Source organism: Schistocerca piceifrons, chromosome 1 (assembly GCF_021461385.2).
Source record: "Schistocerca piceifrons isolate TAMUIC-IGC-003096 chromosome 1, iqSchPice1.1, whole genome shotgun sequence".
Taxonomy (NCBI): domain Eukaryota; kingdom Metazoa; phylum Arthropoda; class Insecta; order Orthoptera; family Acrididae; genus Schistocerca; species Schistocerca piceifrons.
In genome coordinates, this window is record NC_060138.1 from 616,840,345 (window position 1) to 616,861,975 (window position 21,631).

Below are 21,631 nucleotides of genomic sequence, written 5' to 3' on the forward strand. Positions count from 1 at the left end.
CAAACTAAAAGTAAATGTAGATTACGCAGTTACGTGGCGAATAACGCACAAACCAATATACAACCAGAAAAAGACGCCAAGTAACAGTGCACAGTACTAAAAGAAACCATGCTCGACAGAACGAAGCCCAATTGTAATACTGGATTGCCTTGGCACTTCCCAATCCAAACAAAAGTATGGCTTTACAAACAAAAGTGTTGGCTTTCAGAGAGACAAAATCAGTGTGGCCTAAGATCATAATAGGAAACAAAGCCATTGAACAAGTAGTCAGTTCATTTTCATGGGAAATATTATAAACTACGAAAATGACCTCGAAATTCACAACAAACAGCAGAAATATCAAATGATATGCGAAACAATTAACAGAACATTGAGAAATAACGTGAGAAAATGAACACAAATAAAGTTATAAAATGACTACTCCTCACATTGTTTCTTGGAAGTAAAACTTGGACAATTACTTAAAAGCAAGAACGTAAAATCCTAGCGGCAAAAATGAAATTTCTAAAAGGTGTGATGGGTTCCACAAGATTAGACAGACGCAGAAACGAAGACGTCAGGGCTTGGGATACATGCTGTAAATGAGAAGAGCAAGTCTAATCGACAAGGCCGCAACTATATCTAAAGAGAAAGCTAAATTCTAGTCTGCCAGAACATCACTATTTACAACGTTTGCCACGCTGGAGTAACTCTTCGATTCCGCAACAATAGAAATCACGTGGTTATGAGGCTAAGAACTTATCGAGCCATATTCAAAGCACATTTTCACCCGGAAAGGAAATTCCTCCAAGGTAGTTCGGTAGAGCGCGGAAAAGGTGAAAATCTGAGTGCACGAGGTCAGACGAATAAAGTGGGTGCGGAGTGACTTCCCAACCAAATTCTTGTAGTGTTCTTCGCCAGTCTAGCAGAATGCGAGCGTCACTTCACGCAGTTTTTCTGGTCGTTGGGCTCGGATTGCATCTGCAAGACGTCATAGTTACTGACAATAAATGTCATCAGTGATGGTTACACCTCGGGGAAGCAGATCGTAGTACTCCACAATGTCCTGCTTCACCAGATGCGTAACATTATGTTTGTGGATGTGCGCAGGTCTTTGTACGGGGAGTTGCTGCTTTGTTTCGCCTCATTCCATTATTTTCCTTTGTTGTTGCTGTTGCTGTGGTCTTCAGTCCTGAGACTGCTTTGAGGCAGCTCTCCATGCTACTCTATCCTGTGCAAGCTTCTTCATCTCCCAGTACTTACTGCAACCTACATCCTTCTGAATGTGCTTAGTGTATTCATCTCTTGGTCTCTCTCTACTATTTTTACCCTGCACGCTGGCCTCCAATGCTAGATTTGTGATCCCTTGATGCCTCAGAACATGTCTTACCAACCGGTCCCTTCTTCTTCTTAAGTTGTGGCACAAACTCCTCTTCTCCCCAATTCTATTCAATACTTCCTCATTAGTTATGTGATCCACCCATCTATTTCTCAGCACTCTTCTGTAGCACCATATTTCGAAAGCTTCTATTCTCTTCTTGTCCAAACTATTTATCGTCCATGTTTCACTTCCTTACATGGCTGCACTCCATACAAATACTTTCAGAAACGACTTCCTGATACTTAAATCTATACTCGGTGTTAACAAATTTCTCTTCTTCAGAACCGCTTTCCTTGCCATTGCCAGCCTACATTTTATATCCTCTCTACATCGACAATCATCAGTTATTTTGCTCCCCAAATAGCAAAACTCCTTTACTACTTTAAGTGTCTCATCTCCTAATCGAATTCCCTCAGCATAACCCGACTTAATATGACTACATTCCATCATCCTCGTTTTGCTTTTGTTGATGTTCATCCTATATCCTCCTTTCGAGACACTGTCCATACCGTTCAACTGCTCTTCCGAGTCCTTTGCTGTCTGACAGAATTACAATGTCATCGGTGAACCTCAAAGTTTATATACCGACTCCGAATTTTTCTTTTGTTTCCTTTACTGCTTGGTCAAAATACAGATTGAATAACATCGTGGATAGGCTACAACCCTGTCTCACTCCCTTCCTCACCACTGCTTCCCTTTCATGCCCCTCGACTCTTATAACTGACATCTGGTTTCTGTACAAGTTGTAAATAGCCTTTCACTCCCTGTATTTAACCCCTGCCACCTTTAGAATTTGAAAGAGAGTATTCCAGTCAACATTGTCAAAAGCTGTCTCTAAGTCTTTAAATGCTAGAAACGTAGGTTTGCCTTTCCTTAATCTTTCGTCTAAGGTAAGTCGTAAGGACAGTATTGCCTCACGTGTTCCAGCATTTCTACGGAATCCAAACTGATCTCCGCCAAGGTCGGCTTCTACCAGTTCTTCCATACGTCTGTAAAGAATTCGCGTTAGTATTTTGCAGCTGTGACTTATAGTTCGGTAATTTACACATCTGTCAGCACCTGCTTATTTTTCTTATGTCACCAGAAAGACGCTATTTCTCATCACCAGCGACGATACATATCGGCACACTCTAATTTTTGTGATTTTGCCTTAGACCATGCGACATCCATGCAACCGATTTTTGAATCTCTCACATTGCATGCAAATGTCGCACGATGGTGAAATGACCACAGTTCATTGTGTGCCGCTTCTAGAGTACATTAACATGCATTATTATGGATTAATGCTGTAAAACGATCTTCATCCAACCCCGAAGTTCTTCCTGAACGTTGAGACTCACTAAGCCGGCTTGTGTGGCCGAGCGGTTCTAGGCGCCTCAGTCTGGAACCGCGTGACCGCTACGGTCGCAGGTTCGAATCCTGCCTCAGGCATGGATGCGTGTGATGTCCTTAGGTTAGTTATGTTTAAGTAGTTCTAAGTTCTATGTGACTGATGACCTCAGATGTTAAGTCCCACAGTGCTCAGAGCCATTTGAACCATTTGAAAGAACGATCCTCCTTAAAAGGAGAAACCCGATTTCTTGTTGTGCTCCGTCCTGTGGTATGATCCTCAGTTACGGCGCAAATGTTTCAGGCTACCTCCTCTGCTGTCACCCTTCTACTGAACGCAGACGGAGGGATACCTGGGCAATGTACCTATTTCTCCACTTGGCACTCCATTTTCTAGCGTCCTTAACTAAACTCACCCTTACCAAATGACAAAATGTAAACTCAAACAGCAACAGTGAAGTACAAACAAAAGTGATAGTCGATAAATAAATCCACAACAACCGGAATTACAGCACGAAGAAGAAAACCGAAGCCGGCCGCGGTGGTCTAGCAGGTCTAGGCGGTCAGTCAGGAACCGCGCGACTGCTACGGTCGCAGGTTCGAATCCTGCCTCGGGCATGGATGTGTGTGATGTCCTTAGGTTAGTTAGGTTTAAGTAGTTCTCAGTTCTATGTGACTGATGACCACAGATGTTAAGACCCATAGTGCTCAGAGCCGTTTGAAGAAAACCGAACTTAGGCACCAACCTAAAGAAACGCGGAAGTCAACCTGTATTAAAAGCAGTACAGGACAATTTAGACAATAGCTTCCTCGACTGCCACGTGGTGGCGCTCTCATCCCACCGCCGAGCCACACTCCTGCAACGATACATGCACGACCGCGCAGTCGAAGCGAGCAACACGTCTAACTTCGTACACCGGCATTTTAAAAAGCGTTGACACATTAGTACAATTAAATATATTTGTACGTACTATCCGCGTCTCACTAGCACCGTCACATAAAAATAGAAAAGTGTCCGCCTGTTCCCATTGTTAACAGACATATCGGCTACAGTTGATAAAGGAATGATAATCTGATGCAACGCTACTGAATGACTGCCTAAGCGCCCTGGACTATTGTTCTCATACGCTGGAACATCTCCGAAGTATGCTAAAACAATTACCTGCTGCCACTGACAGTAACAGTCAGTCGAATACTTGCCACAGCTTCGCCAAACTGCTTCAGTGCAACACTATAGTCTGATAAAAATTACTTGATAATTGACACTTAACGCGTTGTGGTTTGTTTCCTCCAATGAGACCTTTCAAGGTCACGGCGAATGGTTTGCTGTGATGAAACTGACCCGACATTTGGTTCACTTCCAATTTCTTGTTCCGCTTTCTTTGAACCTGAACCATCGTCATTCAACGTAGCCTCTGGTACATGTCTTCGATAGGACGATGCAGTCGACTTAAACAATTTAACATTGCTATCAAGAAACGTTCAGGTCTTTCAGAGTTAACTTATGTAGCATGACAATAATTTTAACTGTGAGAAAATTTAAGTCAGAATGTGTAAGTAAAACATAATAATGTTAATTACTGTAGTTCTGTATAACTGCCTTTGATTTTCACTGTCGTTTACATTCGTCAATTTGCAGCTAATGTTCGTATGAACAACCGCTACTAGATATATTTTTATAAAGATGCAAAACAGTGATCGGTACTGCAATGTTTCTATGGGTTACGTGCGATAATAATACCCCATCTGATAATCGCTGGAATCGTTGCGTGTGATATGATCTGGCATATGTTATCAATGAACTGGGAAATAACAAAATGGTAGGATGCTTTCTTGTCAGTGAACTAAATAATGGTACTTAGTTAAGCCGCAGACTTGAGAACTATTTTCCAAAAAGAATATGGGACTGGAATGTTTCACGGATGAGACAGGAACACTATTTATGAAGAAAACAGTGGACTATCTTGTAATGATACATTTAACTGGCGAGTAGTCTTTTTTTTTATATCTTACCTTCAAAATTAATGTACAGTTTGGTCTTCACACCAAATTATTAACTGTAATAAAACTATTCACTTTACAGTTTTTTCGTACACTAAATAATCGAAGACAGTCGTACATCGTAATGTTGTCCAAACGCCACTGAGGTCCAGTATTTTACTGTTTCTTAAGCGGGGTAAACTTCAAATGTTTCTTATCAGGTATCTGATGGTGCAGTGTATACTCGCGTTATTTCTTATCGTACCTCCGAGGTTTTGATGATCTTCTGATCACATGCGTCAGTCCACCACCATATTACACGGTACTAAAGTCTCCTTTTCTTCTAAATCTTACCCCCTTACAATCCCTATTCTTCGTTGAAAATATCAAGTCCTATTTCTTTTCGAAAATTCGTCTTTAATTAAACAACGTTACTGTGATAGTTTTCTCCAAGCTTCTGCGTTCTTCTCCTTTCTGCATATCCAAATTGCTTCCTCAGGTTCACTACCATTACTCTCTCTTCTACATCCTATCTTTTGACTTCCATCACTACCGAGAAGACTCCCTCACCTTACGCGAATTTACAACATTGTATCCGTCTAGCGACATGCACTCACTCGTCCGTCGTTACGTGAGTCCCAGTACCGACTGACTCTACAACACTTCGAGTTCTCTTCTCTTCAGCTTCCATTCATTACTGCCAAGAAAACACCCACTTCCTACAAAATACAACTGGCTTTTCACTAACAATCCGACATGATCCTTCCATAAATCATTACATTACAGCATTCCATCGACAACTGTTCGTTTGCGTTTGTTACTTGTCTCTTAACCAAATTTAACCCCACCAAAGCATTTTTACATATAGATTGAATACAATTGAAGTTACATGAAAAGTTAAAACCAGTGTAATAGGATGGGTTAAACTTCGTTCGTAGTAAAACACAAAAGAAATAAGTATTTAAGAATGTATAAATATTTACTTTCACATAAGGCAAACATAGAAAATGTTCTCCATTGACAAAGAAAATATCTGTCATATAATTTTATAATCAACAACCCCTGTATGTTTTGCTTCATTATTACGCCTGTTTGCCAAGGCATACCTTTCTGAAACAATACCATAGATAGCGTCTGTTTAGCGTAGTGAAAATTTTTCTGCCGTTTGATGATGGTACAGAACCGAAATCGGTAGCAAAATGTAAAAAATAACATTATTACAGACAGCACAGTGTTACGCATTTATTAAAATAACTGCATTGAACCAGTGTATCATCAACCGTTACGCTCTGACCAAGTTTGTTTCGGTGACTTGATGTTGAATGTGTCTATTGTATGTTAAACTGGGGACCTATAGAAACGACGGAGAGGTTTCGTCCCGTCGTAGCCCTCAGTGGTGCACAACCCCACAACACGCCACAGCAGTCCGCCCACCCCACTGCCGCCCCACACCGAACCCAGGGTTATTGTGAGGTTCGGCCCCCAGTGGAATCCCCCTCCCCCTCCCCAATTCTGCCAGTACCTCGTCTCCTCCCTTCCAAACTTCACAGAAGCTCTTCTGCTAAGCTTGGAGAACTAGCACTCCTGGAAGAAAGGACAGAGCAGTTGCCCGCGAAAGGCAAAGGTCCCAAGTTCGAGTCTCGGTCCGGCAGATAGTTTTAATCTGCCAGGAAGTTTCATATCAGCGCACCCTCCGCTGCAAAGTGAAAATCTTTTTCTGGAAACATATATTCCCATTTTGGGAAGCCAATATTTTTCTTAATTTTTGGCCAATTTTCAGCTTGATGTCCTGCAATATATATTAATGACCTAAACTCAATCAGTTGAAAATGGCATAAAAGGTTGAAACCTGCGTCGTAATTAAATAAACAACATACAGTCAAATGGCGGCGTGTTCACTTAAAAACAAAATAATAGCGTTACAGATGTGGTGGTACAGATGCTGAGGATCTCCTTGGTAGACAAGGTATCAAATTAAGAGCTGCTTTACAGCATGGAAGAATAGAAGTCGTGTATTAGGAAACGTGTTTAACACTGAAGGGACACATTCCTTGGTCATCTGCTGGGTCATGGTGGTGTAATTAAAAGTATCACTGAAGGGACAGTAGAGGGGAAGAACGCAAGACGAACACCGACACTGGAATACTTTAACAACATTGAGTAGGTTACCAGCTGCTCCAGCTACACTGCTATCAAGAGGGAGACCAAAGACAAAAAAATGACGAGCTGCTGCCAATCAACCTGACGGTTGAAGACCTAAGAAAAAGAAGAAAAAGGTGGGTTTATCTGTACTAATAGCAAAACTGCAAAAATAGTCGTGTCTGTACACTGAAAATATTCGCAAAATACTGACTGTGGGTGATGTTGAGAGTGTAACAAGCAATAAGACTATTTTTAAACGTTTTGTCTGTCTGTTTAAACATGCTAATCTTCAAAACTACTAGTAGAATTTTCATTGGTTTTTCACAGGTAACTTTAGCGTAGCTTACAGCAAATATGGGCTTTATTTAATCACAATTAGATAGCAAAAAATATATCTTAATTTAGAGTTTTAGGTATCCGCTCAGCGTAGAAGTTCAAATGTTTACGTCAGTGACACGATTAGCGAGACATAGTGCACCAAAAACCAATAGATGGCGCTGTTAGTTTTCTGTTATATCAGTGAAGTATTTTTGGACGTTTACGACGGTGACACAATTAAGCGCCGCAATCTTATTTTAACGAATACAAAGTAGTACGGAGTTTACGTGGCTAGGATATATGTATTTACTGATTTCGGTTTGTGTATTAAAAACTTTTCGAAACTGCTTTGCGTCTTTCGATGGGCCTTACTTGTATTTCACTTCTTCATTAAGAGAAACGAATTTATCGTGTTTCCTTTGGATTTTGGTGCCTACTCACTACATTTTGATTTTGTTTACTTTCTTAATGCGTAGCAAACTGTTCCTGATTGGAATAGTACAGCTAGAAGTCTGAGAACTATGTGGCCTCAAGAATCCAATGAAACGGTGAGGTAAAACTTGCTGCAGCTCGAGAACATCAGGCTCTTTGGAAACTTCTTCCGAAAGCAAATCGCAACATAACCGATCGAGAGCATGAGGCATTATCTCGCCCCTCACTATGTAGCTAAATAAGTCGTGCACAAGGGAAGACCATGTCATTCGAATAATGGATTTACATCAAACATTATACTCTTTGAGTAATTCATTAGGACAACAATATAATGTGCAATTAGTAAGATGTACTACTCAGGTAATTTCGAGAAACTGGCAAGAGACGTTTTACACGTCACTGATGTTATGGTGCGTTGCGACCCAAAGTGCGAGATGGTGGTGATCATGTGGTGAGCGTACAATCTCCGTAACGGGTGGATCGAGTTGGTTCTTTTTTTTTATTTATATTTATTTCCAACACTAGTTTAATTATTTCGTACATATTACATTTGAAATGTGGTATGGTGATCAATGACGTTAATTTGTATGAAATTTTATTGAATTTTCAATGTTATTTGTTTCTATTACTACAGTAAATATTATGCGACTTATTTCTATAGGCAAATCAAAAACTTTATCACGTCCCACCAAACTTGTTCATAATTATTTGAATGACAACGAAAGAGGAATTGCTTCCCATGAAGATGCTATTAAAATACATTCAATCGTACACCGCCAATTTTCGGCGCCGATATTTACGAAAATGTTGCGCTACGCATGCTTTGCATACAAGTTGTGGGAAGAATGAAAAATTTTTCAAATTGTCTGCGTGCATCTCTCCGTCGGTGGGAGTTCAGCGAAGAGTCGAAGCCTCGTATTTATGCCAGTATGTGAAGAAACTGCACAGCTGTGAACGCGCAAAATTCACTGACCAGTAGCGCAGTAATTCTGATGGGTAGCGAGAGTGACAGTTACGCCACCTGTCTGGCTATGAACCAACAGCTTCACCGCAGGCGCAGAGGCTGTCTATCACATCGCGTGCTGCCGTCAGCTGCCCCAGCGACCTCTACGGTGAGGCGCCTGCCGATACACGTGTTCGCGCTGGCGGGTGCCCAGCCACGCCTTTGTCATTCCACTGCACCGTCCTCTCTTATACGACCAACACTTCTTCCTTGAGGTCACTGTGATTCAAACACAGCTAGCGATGTATCCCATGCTGTGTTCAGGAGATTAGCCAAGTTGCCAAATTCCACTGCTTTTTTATAACACTGTCCAAATAAGAAGACTTCGACGCGAGAACTTCGGTGATTTTGTATTCCATACTGTTTCCTGTACTGAGACAACGCTCGGGCACTGCAGATTTCTCAGTCTGGTCCAGATGTGTATGTCAGCCCCATGGTACGACAAGTTTGTCCATTGTATTACGGCTCACAGCTACCGGGAACTTCACAGACGCCAGGCCTTCTTAAACCAAGATAATCTTTCACTGAGCCTAAGAAAGCTCTAAATTTCGTTGGCGGACGAAAGACGCAGCTAACCTTGTTGCTCTAATAATGTCCTATCGTCGCAGAAACATCGCCGACTTACGGCGGGGCCACCATTTCTCTTTGATCTTCACTTTTTTCTAGGTCCTTACTTCGTGTAACACGCGCCGGGCGCAAGGCAGGGTGAACCTCCCGTTAAGAATATCCCGTCTCTAAAAGTACGGTACGGTAGCGGCGTCCTTCATCAGATAGCTGTCAATCTTATAAGGCTCCTTCTTTGTGGAGCAACTGTAGCGAAACAAGCCCTGTATCATTTGAGAGCTACAGAGGCGGGTTACTGTGCCGGGACTTACCCCAGTTCGCTGCTAGTAGCGCCACGTCACCACAACGCGTCTGCACGTAGCAAGCAAGTATTGCACCATAATTAAGAATGAAATTAAATATTAAAGTTGCTTTTCCAAACTTTGTCAATATATGCTTCAGAGTATTAACGTTTAATTTGTCAAATCTCAGATTGATCAGATGAATACCTTTCCCTAAATACACGGTTTTAAGAAAAAAAATAAGTGGCGCTAACTAAGCTAAGAAGCCAAAAATTAGCCATGATGTGTAGATGTACAAGTCTCAACATGATTAGAGCAATATTTTGGTCAGAATCCTTGTTTCTAAGAAAAACTGAGTGCGCTAAACATTTGACTTACACATGTGAAAATTTGTATGAAGTTTCAGTTGAACATAAAAACAGTAACTACGTGACCCCACTGAGCTACCTCTAGTAGTTTTCGAGTAATTTACTGAAAACTAAATTTGGAACAAAAACGTCCTAATTTGTAGTAGATTAAGTATCTGCTATATTAATGCTAGAAAGTTGTGATTACAGCACGTGACGAAACCTATTACATAATGGAGCTATAACAAGTTTCAAGACCTTGATGTTCGTAACAACCAAAACAAGGTCTCTTAAAGTTGTAGTTCAGAGGTCATGTTCTACTTCAGTTACGTTCTGAAAATTCTAGAGGTCAAAGTTTAGATGTAGGAGAGTTAAATTTTTTCTGTGACTATATCCATCTTAGCTGCATTCAGACAAAATTTACGAAGATTCTGAAGTAATACACAACAGTGTTATAAAACATTATGTGTCCGAAAAAGTGGCCGTTTACAGGCTACTACTGCGGGCATAGAGCGGATAACAGCAGACGTTCCCTTAGCCGTCCGCTGCGTCTGCACTCATCTACCGCACGGTCCGTGTCGGACAAACTCTGGAGTACGCGCTGCCTCGGATGACGTCACAGCCAGACTGCATTAAATTCATGTTCTCGGTACAAATAGGAAGTGAACTCGCGAAGACTGTTCACCATCCTGCATCGCTTAGGTTTCACGGAAGTAACCGTTAGTGTGCCACCTGTAATGTTAACAAATCTGCGTGGCAAGTGGTGATAATTTTTTTTCAACTTTTGAGACCAGCTATTATTTTGATTATCAAAATTCAGGGCGAATTGACATTTAATGGGCACTCACCGCAGAGTTCGCCTCTGAACTGCTCATAGTGCTGTTTAGCTTAGAGAGATTTATTGTTAGTATTAACATCATAAATATTAAGATGTTGTGCGTGTGAAAATTTATGAAATATATCTGTCAATTAGAGCTCAAATCTTTCATTTCTAATCACAGACCGTGACCCGACTAAGTAAACAGAGAATAGAAAAATTTCTTTCACATGGCTCGACAAGAATGTGGACTTGCAGACTGGAAAACATGGTCAGTATTTTCTCCATCGCTTTGTAGCTTACCACAGAAATAGCTTCCAGGCTCTCGTAAAAGACAGTGAACAATATTCTAATATTTTTCTATTACTTATGATTTGTTATTATTAACCCGCCGCCCCAAACAACGCCCCGAGTACGACGATTCGTTGTGCAGGATGGTGACAGTTGGTGGTCTTCCAGTATAAATCTGTGAGTGTAGGTTTACGGTATACAACGAACCCAAGATGCAATACTGTTTTCTAAGCACCAACACGTCCAGGAACGGTAGTTCGCCGATTTTCTCCACATCCACAGTAAACTTGATCTTAGAATCTATATCTACATCTGCATGGATACTCTGCAAATCACATTTAAGTGCCCTCAGAGGGTTCATCGAACCACCTTCACAATTCTCTATTATTCCAATCTCGTACAGCGCACGGAAAGAAAATGGTTCAAATGGCTCTGAGCACTATGGGATTCAACTTCTCAGGTCATTAGTCCCCTAGAACTTAGAACTAATTAAAACTAACTAACCTAAGCACATCACAAACAGCCATGCCCGAGGCAGGATTCGAAACTGCGACCGTAGCGGTCTCGCGATTCCAGACTGCAGCGCCTAGAACCGCACGGCCACTTCGGCCGGCCCGCACGGAAAGAATAAACACCTATATCTCTCCGTACGAGCTCTTATTTCCCTTATTTTATGGAGGTGATCGTTTCTCCCAAATAATAAATAACCTTTATAACTCGAAAAATACCATGACCACCCAACTGTCAATAAAATATTTTCGCATTCGGAGGAGAAAGTCGGTGATTGGAATTTCGTGAGAAGATTCCGTCGCACCGAAAGACGCCTTTCTTTTAATGATGTCCAGCCCAAATCCTGTATCATTTCTGTGACACTCTCTCCCATATTTCGCGATAATATAAAACGTGCTGCTTTTCTTTGAACTTTTCCGATGTACTCCGTCAGTCCTAGCTGGTAAGGATCCCACACCGCGCAGTAGTATTTTAAAAGAGGACGGACAAGGGTAGAGTAGGCAGTCTCCTTAGTAGGTCTGTTACATTTTCTAAGTGTCCTGCCAATAAAATGCAGTCTTTCGTTAGCCTTCTCCACAACATTTTCCATGTGTTCCTTCCAATTTAAGTTGTTCGGAATTGTAATAACTAGGTATTTAGTTGAATTTACGGCTTGTAGATTAGACTGATTTATCGTGTAACCGACGTTTAACGAGTTCCTTTTAGCACTCATGTGGATGACCTCACACTTTTCGTTATTTAGGGTCAACTGCAACTTTTCGCACCAGTCAGATATCTTTTCTAAATCATTTTGCAGTTTGTTTTGATCTTCTGATGACTTTTAGTCGATAAACGACAACGTCATCTACAAACAACCGAAGACGGCTGCTCAGATTGTTTCCCAAATCGTTTATATAGATAACGAACAGCAAAGGGCCTATAACACTACCTTGGGGAACGCCAGAAATCACTTCTGTTTTACTCGATTACTTTCCGTCAGTTACTACGAACTGTGAACTCTCTGAGAGGAAATCACTAATTTAGTCACATAACTGAGACGATATTCCATATTTTCACTACGAGCCACTTGTGTCGTACAGTGTCAAAAGCCTTGGGGGCGTACAGTGTCAAAAGCCTTTCGGAAATCCAGAAGTACTGAACCGATCTGAAATCCTTTGTCAATAGCACTCAACACTTCATGTGAATAAAGAGCTAGTTGTGTTTCACAGGAACGATGTTTTCTAAACCCATGTTGACTGTGTGTCAATAGATCGTTTTCTTCGAGGTAACTCATAATGTTCGAACACAACATATATTCCAAAATCCTGCTGCATATCGACGTTAACGATATGGACCTGTAATTTAGTGGATTACTCCTACTACTTTTCTTGAATATTGGTGTCACCTGTGTAACTTTCCAGTCTTTGGGTACGGATCTTTCGTCGGGCGAACGGTTGTATCAGAGTATTTAGGTGGTGCGAAAACGAATCCAGTCTTCCGTCCCATTTCCTCGGCAGCGTCCCTAGACAGTTTCAGAATTCGCTGTTCAACAGAGCTAATAATATCCAGGATGGGTGGTGTCCTAGGCGTGAGTGTAAAGTTCATCCCCTTCTCCTAGACCGCGCGTCAGGCAAAGGTTTGTCCGTAAATTGCACAAGGTCCGTCTTCGTCGTTTGTCCTCTAACATTTCCTCTTGCGGAAAACGATCTCTGAAGCGATGAAATTTTGCAATCTGACGTGGCGCGTCGTGTTTTCTCTTCCACTGCAAGAACGTGGAAGTGACACTGTGAACCAACGCTCAAGAATCTTACGAAAGACGAGGCAGTATCATCAGATGAAATGCCAGTAGATCTCTGGATACGAAGTCCATTTCCTGCCGAGTGTGGCAAATCCTGTCTCTCACCAGTGCGTGACCGGCTCGATTTCTAATTCTGTTAGCGACTGCATTTATAAAGTGCGTAACGTTTGCGAAAGTCGAATCAATTCTAAGGTCACGGCCTCTTAATAAGAACGCTAGCGTACACAGCAGATAGTTCTTCTTATTCTAAAGTTTATCAAACTTATTCACCTCTTCTACCATCTCCTCTCCGTATAGATACAGGACGTATTGTTTGAGGCTCTCTCAAAATTACGTTACAGATTTCGGAAGATAGTGCCACTTGGGCATTGTCGAACTAGAAGCGGCATCACGTCAGTGCACTTCACACTGGAAATTTTCATAGCCTAATAGGCGGTTTTCCGCAAGAAGAAATATAATATGACACACTTTGTAAATGGACCGCATACGGCTTTACGGACGAATCTCTGTCTGACGCGTCGCTTTCAGTCTTGGGCAAGAGGCTGACCTTCGCGCTCACTCCAATTTAGCACTGTTGAAGATGGGATTCTGAAATAGCCCAGGGAAGCGATCGAGGAAATCAGACGGGAGACTTGCCGTGCTCTGACATGGTCGTCAACGCGTGAAAATAATATCTCGGCTGCAGGAGGGCTAGCGCTTCAATCCTTAAGTGAGGATCCGAATAGTGTTATTTTGCTGGAGGATAAAGGCAACGCAACTGTTATCTTCTCCAAGCCGATGTTCTTAAGCAAGATTTATTGAACGATTCTGCATGTCGCCTTTTAAACAAGGACCCAACTACCAAACTACAACGGAGAACCTGAGAACCTCTGAAGAACAGCACGATCTCTGCTACTGTGGTCAAAAGAGTTCGTACGTAGGACCCGTTCCTCGCATACTATAAGGATTGCCTACTGTGTCTCTTCGACCAATTGTTAGTAACGCTGGCGCGCCAACATACAGTCTAGCTAAACATGCAGCAGCTCAGTTGAGCCCTTTGGTGGGAAAATGAGAGCACCACATTCACAGCTCAGAAGATTTCTTCCATTGGCTCAAGAATTTGCGACTTGCACCAAGAGATAATCACGTTAGTTTCGACGTGGTCTCACTTTTCACTCGAGTGCCCCTACACGAACTGCTTCTCGTTGCCGAGAAGCTAATAAGGGAACTTGTTGATCTGTTTAAGCCAGTGCTCACCTCGGCTTACTTTCCATTCAGTGACCAATATTTTGAACAGTGACCATGCCGCAATGGGTAGTTCCTTCTCACCGACTGCGGCCAATCTTTCTAATGAAGAGGAGAAGCACTACAGTCAGCGGAGTTGAAATCTATGTGCTTTTGGCGATATGTGGATGACGCCTTTGTTATATCGGCCTACGGCACTGCTTCGCTAGATTCACCTAAATTCTCTTCATTCGAACATCAACTTTACGATGAAGATGGCGAAAAACAGCAAACTGCCGTTCCTGGACTTTGAACTTAGAAAACAGGATGACACCTTGGGTCACGCGGTGTACCGTAAACATACAGTTACGGATTTATACTTACTGGCTACCAGCTGTCACCATCCTGCACAACAGATTGGCGTGATTAGGACTGGGTTCACAGAGCACGAGCCATATCAGATTCAAGCAGTTTATCTGACGAGGTATACCACTTCTGTACCGTATTTTTAGAGATTGGATATTCTGAACCGGAGATTCACCATGCCTTATGCGCGGCGCTTGTTAGTGGGAGCAAGAAACATGAAGAAAGTGAAGGAATGGTCGTCTTGCTATGAGTAGGCGGCGTTTCCTTGAAAATAGGAAGATTATTGGAGGAACATAAAGTTACACGCGTCTTTTGTCCGCCAAAGAACTTGAGTTCTTTTAGGCTCAATGAAAGATGGTCTTGGTTTAAGAAGGCCTAGTGTCTATAAGATTCCCAGTACCTGCGGGATGTCATGCGTGGGACAAACTTCTCGCACCGTGGAGGACAGGTGCGTCGAGCATCGACGACGTGGACGTCTGGAGTAGACAGAGGAATATGCCATTGCCGAGTATTGTCTCATTACAGAAATACAAGAACAAGGAAGTTCTTTCGACGACGTCTTCGTACTGGACCAGCGTTATTAAAGAAGCAGTGGAAATTAGCAGCAAGACTAATCTGCTGAACAGAGAACAGGATAACAGCTTAGCACAGCATGGTATCCAGAGCTGGCCATTTTAAAATCACAGCGACTGTTCGTATAAAGGATGACGCTGCGCTGGCGACATACACTACGTGATCAAAAGTATCCGGACACTCCCAAAATCGTACGTTTCTCGTATTAGGTGCAGTGTGGTGCCACCTACTGCCAGGTACACCGTATCAGTGACCTCAGTAGTCATTAAACATCTTGAGAGAGCAGAATGGGGCGCTCAGCGGAACTCATGGACTTCGAACCTTATGTCCACTGTTTCCGATATGATAGTCAAGTGGAAACGTGAAGGGACACGTACAGCACAAAAGCGTACAGGCCGACCTCGTCTGTTGACTAATAGAGACTGCCGACAGTTGAAGAGGGTCGTAATGTGTAATAACGAAACGTCTATCCAGACCATCACACAGGAATTCCAAACTGTATGAGGATCTACTGCCACTACTATGACAGTTAGGCGGGAGGTGAGAAAACTTGGATTTGATGATCGAGCGGCTGCTCATAAGCCACACATCTCGCCGGTAAATATCAAGCGACGTCTCGCTTGATGCAAGGAGCGTAAACATTGGACGATTGAACAGTGGGAAAACGTTGTGTGGAGTGACGAATCACGGTAAACAATGTGGCGATCCGATGGCAGGGCGTGGGGTATGGCGAAAGCCCGGTGAACGTCATCTGCCAGCGTGTGTATTGCCAACAGTAAAATTCGGAGTCGGTGGTGTTAGGGTGTGGTCGTGTTTTTCATGTGGCACTATCACAGAACAGGCCTACATTGATGTTTTAAGCACATTCTTGCTTCTCACCGTGAAGAGCAACTCGGGTATGGCGATTGCATCTTTCAACACGATAGAGCTCCTGTTCATAATGCACGGCCTGTGGCGGAGTGGTTACACAACAGTAACATCCCTGTAATGGACTGGCTGCACAGAGTCCTGACCTGCATCCTATAAAACACCTTTGGGATATTTTGGAACGCCGACTTCGTGCCAGGCCTCACCGAGCGACATCGATACCTCTCCTCATTGCAGCACTCCGTGAAGAATGGGCTGCCATTCCCCAAGAAAGCTTCCAGCATCTGATTGAGCGAATGCCTGCTAGAGTGGAAGCTGTCTTCAAGTCTAAGGGTAGGCTAACGCCATATTGAATTGCAGCATTACCAATGGAGTGCGCCAGGAGCTTGTAAATCATTTTCAGCCAGGTTTAACAGTACAGAACTGTTTCACAGTACAGAAAATGGGCAAGTGTTCATAGCTCTTAAGATATTCATTTTAAGGGCCATAATTACTAGACATTATTTCTTGGTTTGATCCATACTGCTATTTCGGAAAATTGCCTACTGAGGCGTTTCCTTCTACTAAGGGTAAAAAGAGGGCAAGCCTGATCCAAACCTCTAGGTAAATAGAATTAATTATTGCTATTAAAGCATGTTAATTAGGCATTCACATAATATTTCAGGTTGCTGCCTGTTAAATTTTGCGAGGCACGATACATCAATCCAATGAAGCGATTACCGATGTCATTGCACGAAGGCAATTGACCGAGCAACCTAGCAAGATCCTTACGTAAGAAATATACGGACGAAACGAAATAGGAAAATTAGTCTCACGGAGGTTCTGCGTAGCTATTCAGTGTGAATAACGATGTTACACGTCATGTGTTTGATTGTTATATCCTTGAACAATTCATCACCAATCTTTTGTTTACGGCTTCTCAAAATAAAGACAAAAATTCGTTCAAAGTTGTAGTTATTAACGTGGGTGATAATCAGATCTTACACTATAAATCAATTCCGTATGCATAGGTGTAATAATATCCTCTAAGTAAAAATTCCTGTACATAGGAACATCGATGCATACATTACAACCGTCATTGATAAAGGACGTCTAAGTATGGCGACAATAAATGATACAATAAATAGTACAATATTTAATTTCATTTACAGGAAGATATTCCGTACACATGGCTCCTTTCCGTTTGGTGTGATTAGCAAAAATCTCTGACCAAACGTCATTACGTTGATTTTAATGTCATGAACTATTTCACAATCAAAATCAAAACAAATCCATATTACAGTAGTAATAAGTTTTCATTGTTGTTCCTATATTTCATTCTTTATACGTTTACCTAGTTTCATGGGGGGCACATTAATATATTTCATAGTTAGCATGTATAACATTAGACTACCCTACAATCTTGGCACTAACAGTACAGGTAAATTATTCCTTTGTCTTATCAGAACGATCTTGGCTCATAAAGTTAGACACGGTGTTTCCCTGAGTAGCGTCCCTTATCTCAACCTCATGCATTCATTTACCGTTCCCCATCACTCCTGTAAGTCTGTAACATTATCGCGGAATCAACTCACTTTTCCTTGTTTTAGTTAGTAGTCGTTTTGAGTTATGTTGGTTCAGTCATACGTGTGGATTGCCGACAAGCAATTATTCTGCTCTTATGTCGAGTATGTGTAGTAAAAATATATGGTCAAGTAGATAAAGTGCCAGATAACTGCTTTTAACCAACTTTAGGGTATCATAAGCATGGCTCATGGAACGACTTAACAGGGTTTCTCCCCTACTCGAAACACCACAGAAGCTGTGACAGATGCCGGTCGATGAGGCCGAGCGGTTCTAGGCGCTTCAGTCTGGAATCGCGCGACCGCTACGGGTTCGGATCCTGCCTCGGGCATGGATATGTGTGATGTCCTTTGGTCAGTTAGCTAGCTTTAAGTCGTTCTAAGTTCTAGGGGACTGATGACCTCAGATGTTAAGTCCCATGGTGCTCAGAGCCATTTGAACCATTTGATAAGAAACTCAGGAAGAATAATATAGCACGATTGACAGAGTCTGTGCGGCATTAGCACTAAAGTTGATATTGAAGTCTATGTCTTTATGTAGCTCTAACATGTGCCATTCAATACAGAGCACGAAGAGAGAGAAAAAATCGATCAAAGCGACAAATTTGATGCTGTAAAGAAGTCAACAGTCTCCGCTGCAGCCACTATGCCGTAGATGACACACTCTTCAGAGAGTCATCCTATTGTGTGTAGCGTGATGCTGTCATCCGACAGTGAGATCGATATCCTGCGAAGTCCGCTATTTACGATTCCTCCAGCTCTTTTTTTCCAAAGAGAGGTGGAATCTCTCCACACCCACACCGGCATGATGGCCAACACAAAAGGCCTACTGCTATCTCTGCCTAAGGGTTTTCACTAAAGTGGGGTCCCGCAGCACGCGGGTACTGCGATGTTTGCGTACGTTTGGATAATGTTAACTATTAATACGCGCTCATCTGGAGATAGATTGGGTCGAAAGTTGAACGAAGGGTAGCGGTTTGAAGGATATAGGGAAAAAAGTGCCAAGGCAAGCGCCAAGGGAGAAACACCTCAGCGATGGTTAGGTCGGGCAGTAAGAGCAGTAGCGGATGTCTTGCTGACTGTGACGGGTCATGCAAGTGTAGGTTATATTAATAGCAGGTAACGTGCAAACGGACACAGCGTCAGTGCCATAGGTCGTCATAATAAAAGGAGTCCGGTTCGGCAGCGCAGTACGTTGCCTTGAGCCCTCTGTTGCGCCGTGTCGTCAGTGACTTGGCACAGCATCATCAGGCTGGTGCTGAACGACGGCAGCTCGCTGTTGGCCGGCGCCTCTTGTTACTGCGTGGCACAGTTCTGCCACAGCTGCTCCTCTAGCAGCTCTGCTTGCTCACCGTACTGCAATACAGCCTTTTTGTCTTCTCTTTCCTTTGCGGAGGTTGCCCCTGTGGCTTTCGGAGTCACTGCCGTTACCGATGGGGCGGCGGCTGTGTTCTTGGCACCCTTCCCATGCGGCGCTTCTGGGGCGGTCGGTGGTGCAGACACCCGAACGCCCTTCTGCGTGATTGCAGGAGCGTTCGCTTTAGTATGAACCCCTTCTTCTGAAAGTAGGCGTTGGGCAAGGACTGTAAACATTTGCCTCAAGGCCTCATTATTCTCTGCCTCCCTGACGTTTTTGAGGTCTGCGGTGGCTTCCTCCACGGCGATGCTGCTGAAGTCTCATAAGTTGTGACATTCTCGCGAATAAAACAGTGACCCGTATATGCAATAAGTTTCCTTTAATTTACGTTTATGGTCACAAACTTTTTGTTAACAGATTACCGGTTTCGGTAATGACTGTGGCTGGAAAAAGCAGGGCAGCCGCACCAACTGGCGACGTGGGGTCCGCCACATCGGGCGCAAATCAGCAGTACTTCTCTGCCTCGGTCGCAGGCGCACTTGACGCACCACGCACGTTGCGGCAGTTCTTGGCGACATGACCCTCGCCCTGGCCCATGAAGCACTGCGGCTGGGGGTCCATGACCGACGGGAGAGCTTCTGTCGTAACAGGGAAACCCAGCAGCTTCCGCAAGCCGAAGATGTCGCCCTCGCTGTCGGCCGTTTGCACGGCCACGGCGTAGAGCGGCGGCATCTTCTTGTTGGTCCCGTTGAGCAGCATTGCGGCTGCGTTACCGAACCCTGTTCGCAGCAGCTCTTCAGAGACCGCTGCCTCATCACAGCATCAAGCCTGCCTCCTTAGGAGTGCCGCAGTCGTCTTCTTACTTCCAGCGGAAGCCGCCTTCTCGCGCGTCGACGATATGGGCTGCCACAGCGCTCTCGATCGCTCTGTAATCGGCCAGGTTTGCTGCCACAACGCAGATCATGGAGTCTGTGTCAAGAGACTCGAAGACCACCTCGTTCTTGGCGCAGGTCGTCATTAAGTCGAACATTGCTGTCCACCTGCCTGTGCATTTGACGTACAAAGCGGGGAGAGGTGTGACCCGTCTTCTCGGTTCTTCTTGGCTTGGTCGGCAGAGTGAGTGAGTCGCACAACCGAAGGCCCGCTCTTGGCAGCAGTTTCCTCTGTGTATTCTTCTTTCCCATGCTGTGGCGCGCAAAACACGACAGTTTGCTTGCGTTGTTAAAACAACACACGCCAATTTGTTTCTCACAGCGGCCACAGCACAGAACTTCTTCGTAAGCTCTAGTCGGCCCATAAAGTGTAGCGTGCAGCCTCCTCCAGCGGTGTGCTAAAATCTCTCTCGCGTTCACACCGTGCTTCCACGATCTGTTTACTGGAATTCAACTAGACTTGGATTATTCTCTTGATGTGGTCTACAACTTTTGACTTGGCCTATTGGGATTTTTCTCTTGGTTTTTATTCCTACAGTTTATAACGACCTGACGAGGCCTGGAATTGTAGTCAACTGATTACAGCGTATTGGCGAGAAGGAATCCAAATATTTGTGAGAGTGAGGATAACAGACCATTTTCTTTGAACTTGGCCCCAGAATTCATAAAATTGTGTACGCAACAGCGGGCACAAGAAGAACAACAAAAACAACATCTGTAACTATAAATTCAATACCAGGCACGACAAGAAAACTACAAAAGAAAATTCTGATACAACTACAGCAGTCCATCAAGTTAGAATAGCAGCCACCACCATCATTTCGCGCAATTTAATCCAGAAGACGAAGACTAGTATAATATGTCTAAATATGTTATTGTTAATGATAAAAGATTTTAATTATTATTGATTGTTATTTTTGGTTATTATTTAGCAATTTTTAGGTTTGTCGTAGTTAAAGTTCATTAACAGAAATTGCTGCTGATGTATTTGACGGGTTCGAGCGTACATACGTAACGTGGCGTTTACTAACTTGCCGCAGGATTATTTCACTGAGTCATGAAATCAATTATTGTAGTTAAAAATGCTTCCTGCCTTAGCTAGCATAAGGGCATGATTTTAAAATCTGGGGGTAACACACACGTGTGGCTAGTCCTAACACACTGGTGGTAGACACACATAATAACACAAAATTCCCTGCGAAATCACTCACCGAAATTAAATTGGCAACGATATGGACTGACTTCGGTTCTCATTTAGCTGCTCTCATACTATTTATCTGAGAAAATAATTGTAACGGCTCTTCGTAACACGTAGCTAGGCCACGAACACAAACAATTGTGTAAAATCCACGTGCTTGGAAAAAACCTTAACGTATTAGCAGCTCCAGGACGGCCTAGTCATTTGAAAGAAAGTATTAGTATTTGCTGCGCTGATGTGAGCGATACTGGAAAGAAAAAGATTTAAATTCAATTTTGCCGCTAATGGCAGTGATCTCTTCCTTCAGATGCTGGTTCATTGTTTTGCCGTCGGTTTGCTATGAATGCTGAACTAATGCAGAAATTTGACACAGAGCACACAAAACAACGACATAAAAGCATGAAATAATCAGTTTAAAACAA